The sequence below is a fragment of the Elephas maximus genome, chromosome 6 (assembly GCF_024166365.1).
Source record: "Elephas maximus indicus isolate mEleMax1 chromosome 6, mEleMax1 primary haplotype, whole genome shotgun sequence".
NCBI classification, from domain to species: Eukaryota; Metazoa; Chordata; class Mammalia; order Proboscidea; family Elephantidae; genus Elephas; species Elephas maximus.
Window position 1 is genome coordinate 105,065,159 of NC_064824.1, and position 7,561 is coordinate 105,072,719.

General features: G+C 40.4%; 1 pseudogene; it reads right to left on the reverse strand.

Moving 5' to 3' along the window:
• Positions 1 to 5,229: 5,229 nt before the first annotated feature.
• On the reverse strand, positions 5,230 to 5,849 carry LOC126078453 (60S ribosomal protein L13-like; annotated as a pseudogene).
• Positions 5,850 to 7,561: the final 1,712 nt, after the last annotated feature.

Sequence of the window (7,561 nt, forward strand, 5' to 3'; positions counted from 1 at the left end):
CTGGCTGGAGGGATGAATGTCCAGGTGGAGTTCCTGAAAGTAGGTGGCTATTAAGGGACCCAGGTTATTGTTTTACCACAAGCTTTGAAGATCTTGGTATTCTTGGACTGAAACTACGCACATAATGAGATGGCAGCCATTTATTTGGCTTTATTGCCCTTCAGTCAATGTCATGATGAAACACCTTCCACCTACCCATTCAAAAGTAACTTAAAAATAACAATTTCCAATAAGTGGTAACTTTGGTGAAGGGTAAGATGGTACACAATACTGGGGAAGTCAGCACAACTTGACCAAGGCAAGTTCATGGAAGCTTCATATATACATCCCAACTCCCTGGGGGACCGAATTACTGGGCTAAGGCTGGGGACCATGGTCTCAGGGGACACCTAGCTCAATTGGCATAACATAGTTTATAAAGAAAATGTTCTACATCCTACTTTGGTGAGTAGCGCCTGGGGTCTTAAACGCTCATGAGCAGCCATCTAAGATACTCTATTGCTCCCACCCCATCTGGCACAAAGGGGAAAGACACAAGGGACAGAGTTCAAAGGACTAAGGGACCACAACTACCACAGCCTCCACCACACTGAGTACAGCACAACGAGATGGAGCCTGGCTACCACCACCAGCTGCTCTGACAAGCATCACAGTAGAGGGTCCTGGACAGATTGAGAGAAAAATGTAGCACAAAATTGAAACTCACAAAAAAAGACAAGACTCACTGATCTGACGGAGACTGGAGAAACCCTGAGAGTATGGCCTCCAGACACACTTTTAACTCAGTACTGAAGTCACTCCTTAGGTTCACTGTTCAGCCGAAGATTAGACAGGTTCATAAAACAAAATGAGAGTAAATGGGCACACCAGCTCAGGGGCAAGGATGAGAAGGCAGGAGGGAACAAGAAAGCTAGTAATGGGGAACCTAAGGTCAAGAAGGAGAGAGTGTTGACATGCCGTGAAGTTGGCAACCAATATCACAAAACAATATGTGTATTAATTGTTTAATGAGAGACTACTTTGCTCTGTAAACCTTCATCTAAAGTACAATGAAAAAATGGTTTAAATAGAAATAAAAAATAATAATTTCTTTCAATTAAAAAGTAGCATGTTTATAATATTCAGGGAATATAAAAAAAGCATAAATACAAAAATTAAAATAATCTTTAACTCTACCATTTAGAGAAACCTAAGTCTTGACACTTTGCCATATTTCTATATCTTTTAAACATCTACGGAAAATTAGGCTAAATACATGAAGTTTTATAACTTGCCCATTTTACTTATAAAAAACACCCAGTGCCTTATACCACGACCATTTTCCCATGTCATTCATTATACATTATTCAAAAACATGTCTTCAATGACTGCATAATAACACATTCTACAGATGTTCTTCAAGGCATTTTAAAATGTGGCAACTTTATTGCTGCCCTAGAACACAAATGTTTCAGTGCTGTCAAACCTGCAATAAAGGGATTACTGGTACACCTTATGCTGAAATAAAGCACTATCGAGCTGGATCCCAAAGGATAAGCACATTTTAAGAGAGATTAAAGTGAGATACAAAACCCTGGCACAGGCTACAAATCAGGCAAAAGAAAGAGAATGCATTATGCTCTGTCAACAAACAACTTCGTAAGCTTTTCCATAAAATTAAATAATGAGGAACACTGCATCGGTAGCAGCAAAATTACAATAATGAGACTTATTTAATATAATGAGACTCATATTTTTAAAATGTTAAGTCATACCAAGCACGCTACTTGGTGTTGCTCTGCTATTAAGCCATTTAATACTTCCCGTTTAAAATTTATGAGGTCCAGGAAGCAAAGTGGGGCAAAATTTTTGTTGAATTATAAGCATATTGAAATGAAAAAAGAAAGTTCCTCTTGCATTCCCTGAAGTCAGTTAGCAGCAGAGTTACAAGTCTGTAGCTTTAGCAAGAGTCCACAACCTCTCTCTGATGAACACGAATTTATAGCACTGCGAAGTATCATAAAAAGAGTGCATTTCATATTTTATTTCCTTTCTTGTCATTTCAGCTATCGAAAAGGTGCAACAAATGTCATACTTGGAAATTTACCTGGAGAAACAAAACCCCTAAATTATTATGGAACCAATGCACATAAAGGTGATAAATACAAAGAGCAGGGCTCTCTTGCCCAAAGTAGAGAATGGAAATGGCACTGAAGAAATTACTTGTTGGGAGGAAAAGCAAAGTCAGATTAACTAATTGCACTTTGGAATGAAGGGCATAGTCCTGAGAAAGGCACTGACTACACATTTTCCAGGAGAAGTTTTTGCTTCCTAAACAGCGACTTTCCATTTTCAATTTTGTGATTAGTCACTTGTTCAGAGGGAGAGCGGAAACCACCATATACTAACAGCAAAATCTTGGACTTTAGAGGACTTGGATTCTAATCCTGACTGCTCCCCCACTGGCTGACTGAATAACCTTAAGCAAGTTCCTGAAATTCTCCAAGGCCTGTTTTTCTTATCTGCAGAATGGAGATAATGATAGTATATAGACCATAGTGTTATTGGGAGATTTGAATGAGATAGTATATGTAAAGCACATAAAGAGTTAGTCTGCAAAAAATGTTTGTTATTATTATTAGCCATGAATTTCCTGAGATGCCTTATGGTTATATTTTCTACGGATGAGGTGCTGTCACTGCCTTTGCTTTGTGGCAGGCAACCACAGCTGTCTCCTCAAAATCCATTTCCTCTTTTTTTTCTTATCATCAGAATCACAATTTCATTTGAGGCAGCCATATACCCAAACAAAAGACTACATTTTCCAGTTTCCACTGAAGCGGAGAACAGCCACTAAGATTTAAGTAGAAAATACTGGCTGTGCTTCAAGAAAAGCCGGTTCTGCTTTGGAGGTATGCTGTGGGTCAACAAGAGGACTGGAACTTCAACAGCTTTTAGGGAAGGACAAGTGCAGGAAAGAAGTTACAAAAACTCCAGAATTTAGAGATCTCAACGTTGAAATTCTTTTTTTTTAATAATTTTTATTGTGCTTTAAGTGAAAGTTTACAAATCAAGTCAGTCTGTCACATATAAGCTTATATACACCTTACTCCATACTCCCACTTACTCTCCCCCTAATGAGTCAGCCTGCTCCCTCCTTCCAGTCTCTCCTTTCGTGACAATTTTGCTAGTTTCTAACCCTCTCTACTCTCCTATCTCCCCTCTAGACAGGAGATGCCAACACAGTCTCAAGTGTCCACCTGATGCAAGTAGCTCACTCTTCATCAGCATCTCTCTCCAACTCATTGTCCAGTCCCTTCCATGTCTGATGAGTTGTCTTCAGGAATGGTTCCTGTCCTGGGCCAACAGAAGGTTTGGGGACCATGACCGCCGGGGTCCTTCCAGTCTCAGTCAGACCATTAAGTCTGGTCTTTTTATGAGAATTTGGGATCTGCATCCCACTGTTCTCCTGCTCCCTCAGGGCATCTCTGTGAAATTCTTTTTTTAAAATTAATTATTTTATTGTACTTTAGATGACGATTTACAGAGCAAATTGGTTTCTTGGTAAACAATACACATTCAACCTTGAAATTCTTAAGCCACTGAAGTAATACCAGCAACTTTCTATCTCCAAACCCCTTGTTCCTTGAGAAACATAAGCTCTTATGTGTTCAGGTCACTGTCACTTTGAGTTTGTTGTTATTATAAGCTGCCAAATCAAAATGTAACTCACAGACACCATGGCATGTTAAATTCCTTGAAAAGTGGTGACAACTTCATTATTCAAAGTATCATTATAATAAAGTCTCATTGTGTGAGGTAACCTAGATGAGTCTGTTTTTAAACACCCTCTACCCCAAACAAAACAAACAAAACTTGACTAAAAACTTTAACTCACAGTGTTGTTGTAAGGACGAAATGAAAAGAAAGCACGAAATTGAGTTGCTTAATATAGTCCCTCAGTGCAGTCGAGTCAACTCCGACTCATAGTGACCCTACAGGACAGGGTAGAACCGCCCCACAGAGTTTCCAAGGAGCGCCTGGCAGATTCAAATTGCTGACCCTTTGGTTAGCAGCTGTTGCGCTTAACCATTACGCCACCAGGATTTCCATTATATAGTCCCAGCATGTAGTAATTACTCAGTTCATAGTTGCTGACAATATAGGACTATCATAGAGGGAACTAAGCCAGAGAAAATCTTGTCCTTGGAATAGAAACCAATGACATTGTTATTGCTCAGCAGTTGGCATTCTATATTACTATTATTTTACTATGTTCTTTGTCTGGCAAGTTCGTTATTCAGAGGATTTTAGCTCAAGTGTGATCAGGGAGTCATAGCTTAAAGAAAAGTCAATGGACCTCATGGAACTGGAAGCACAAAAGAGGTGGCCTTCTATTTGAAAAGTGTGACAGGTAACAAATTATAGTCTCCTGATGCTGTGTTAAGGAATATGAGCGAAATCAAATAATTGTGCCCACTACCCAAATTCTGAAGCAATCATGGCATTTTTCAATGCCAAGGCAGGATGTATATTCACAACTGTACAGCTGCCTCTGGTGCTGAGGGCTTGGCTCCTCATTCTCTGATTCTCTAATCCTATTTGCTAGTGATACAACCAGTGTATCACAACATAAAACAGGAGTGAACTCAGTGGCTATCTGTAAAGTTTTCAATGATGCAAATATCTGCAAGGGCCTTCACTCCAATCGAGGGAGGTCAATGTGACTAATAGATGACTTTGAAAATTTTGGATAGATATCATTGCCAGATAACCCAAGTAAGGTCACTATTCACATGGGAGGAGGATTTTGTTATTGGCCCAGTTCGTTTTAGCAATAAAAGTTATTACGTTGTAAAAGAGCAATAAAAGTGAAGTTGTAAAAGACAGCTCCCAGACAAGGCCTACTTACCTCAAGTTCATTCTCGCTGGACTGAGGAGAGAGGCTTCTCTGAAAATTGCTGGCAACGTCCTGAGGATATTAGTGTCACAGACAGCTTACTGAGCAGCCACAGTGCCCTAGATGATTTATAAAACACACAGGAGATAAGATGAGTGCTTCCCAGTGATCTTCTGCCCTACTCACCCAAACTACGACCTAATTGAAGTGGAAGGAAATATTTTCAATGGCAGCCACTCACAGATATGTCATACATACACACTATAGGATTAGTACCACAGTCTTTTTTTTTTTTTTTTTTGGTGGGGGGACAGACTTCACCGCCTTTATTAAAGGTCTCTGACAGAGGTTTACCTTTTCTTCTCCACACCCTGTTCTGCGGCTTCCTTGGCCCTATTTGTGCGGACCCCCAAGAGCCGGGCATTGGTGCGGGTCATGCGGAGACTGGCAAACGCCTTGAAGTCCTCTTCCGGGTGATGACCGAGCTTTCTCCTCCTTGTAGACTCTTCGGTTGGGCATCACTGGTCCGGTCAGCTGAGTGGCCAGTTTGAGTTCCTCGAAAGAGCTGTCTTGCTTCTTGGGGGTGGAGGGCTTCGGGGGAATAGGGTGAGCTTGGCGCGATACTCCTTCAGCCGCTGCACGTTGGCTTGCAGGGACTGGGTGGACTTATTCCTGCTCTACGGATCCACAGAGATCCTAATGGTCTGGGCCACCTTCTTGTGGATGCCAGCCACCCTCAGCTCCTCCAAGCTGAAGCCCGGACTTTGGTGTGATAACGAGCTGTGGGACTCCGAACTATGGGCTGGATAGGTCCTGATGCAGGGCGAGGGGCAATGTGGTGTGCTTTTGCTTGTCTGGCTTTGCATCTGTGGATCATCCGCGCCAGCTGGTTGAGCCATGTGGCCATGCACCGCTGCCAGTCCTTGTGGAAGTGGGGCTTCAGGATCCTGCTGTTCTGGCTGGGTGCCATGGCTACCTACGGCCCTCCTCAAAGCAGAAGTGCCGATCAGAAAGGTACTACAACATTCTTAAATTAAAAATCTTTTTCAGTGACATTAAAAGACTAGCTAATTTAACTCTATGCTATATATGAGAGACAAACCTAAAATAAAGATATAGCAGTGCATTCATAAAACGGAGTCCTTTGCAAGTGAGAAAGGGGTAAAGAATTATCTCTATATACAGATGTAGAATGATCTCCAAGATATACTTTAGTGAAAAAAGAAAGCTGCAGAGCCATGTTATAAGATGCTACCTTTTGAGTAAAAAAGAGTGTGTGCGTGCTGTTGTCCTTGTTGGTAGTTGCTGTCCAGTCCATTCCAATTCATGGCGACTCCATGTGTGGAGAGAAGAACTACTCCAAAGGGTTTTCAAGGCTCTGGCCTTTCAGAAGCAGATCACCAGGCCTGTCTTCTGAGGCACCTTTTGGCCAGCAGTCAAGCTATTAACTGCACTATCCGGACTCTCTCTGCACACACATACACACACACACACAGACACATACACACACCCTTATATACACTTATGTAAAAATTAATATGATTATGGATGAGGTAGGATACAGGGTGGAAAAGATGGGTGAGGGCTAGACTTCTCTAAATATGGCTTGATATAAAATTTTTGTCTTTATAGCTATGTTTATTTTACATTACTAAAAAAATTAAATCAAAACCAAGAGAGCAATCCTTAAAAATTTAAAACAAACTGAAACTAATGAACCTACATGTATACCAATTTGGTGGCATATCCATACAGAGAAAAAAAATTACTTTGAGTGACTTTAAAATATAGTATTTTGACTTGACATCCTTGTGGGATATAATTTAAGAACAAAATAACTGCAAAGAAATTTTAAACTGCAGTCAGTAGTTATTGTTAGTGTAAGTACTGGCATTGCTTTTTGAAAATATTATACAGAAAAATAAAGTAAAAAAAATTATGTTAATATCATTTGAAACCAAGCTATTCAGTATCAGCACAAAGAGATACTGTATAAAATTCAAGGAAGCTAAAACCCTATAATCTTATATTTGGACTGGAAATAAAAGAATGAACTTAAAATTATTTTTCTTTTTTAAAAATGTACATCCTAGCTGTCTCCTCTGAAAGACCTAGCAGAATAGTGAAAATCCAGTAGCCATGAGCACCAATAGCACCCATAGTGTGGTCTCCAAGTACCCATTCTTTTCAAGAAGTTCTCAAGCTTCCTTGGGAAAAAATGACAGGAAATGTACAATATGAGCTCTGGGCCTCTGGTGCTGGAAAACAAGGAAGCTATAGGGTCAAATCAAAAGGACAAATGAGCCATCTTGAAGGGGTTTTTCTCTAGCCTGAGAAGCGTTTTTGGGGAGAGGAAATCAAAATAGTAATGACTGCAACACATCACATATATTTAAAAAAAACTATGAGTTTGTAATGATACTTAAACACACACACACACACACACACACACACACACATTGGTCACCATTTGGAGGTTGTTAGGGCACTGCTACTCATTACTCTAAAAGTAGGGAAAGAATAAAGCATTTTTCTTGTTATTTCCTGTATATACTTCATTATGGAAACCCTGGTGGCATAGTGGTTAAGAGCTACAGCTGCTAACCAAAAGGTCGGCAGTTCAAATCCACCACGCACTCCTTGGAAACCCTATGGGGAAGTTCTACTCTGTCCTATAGGGTT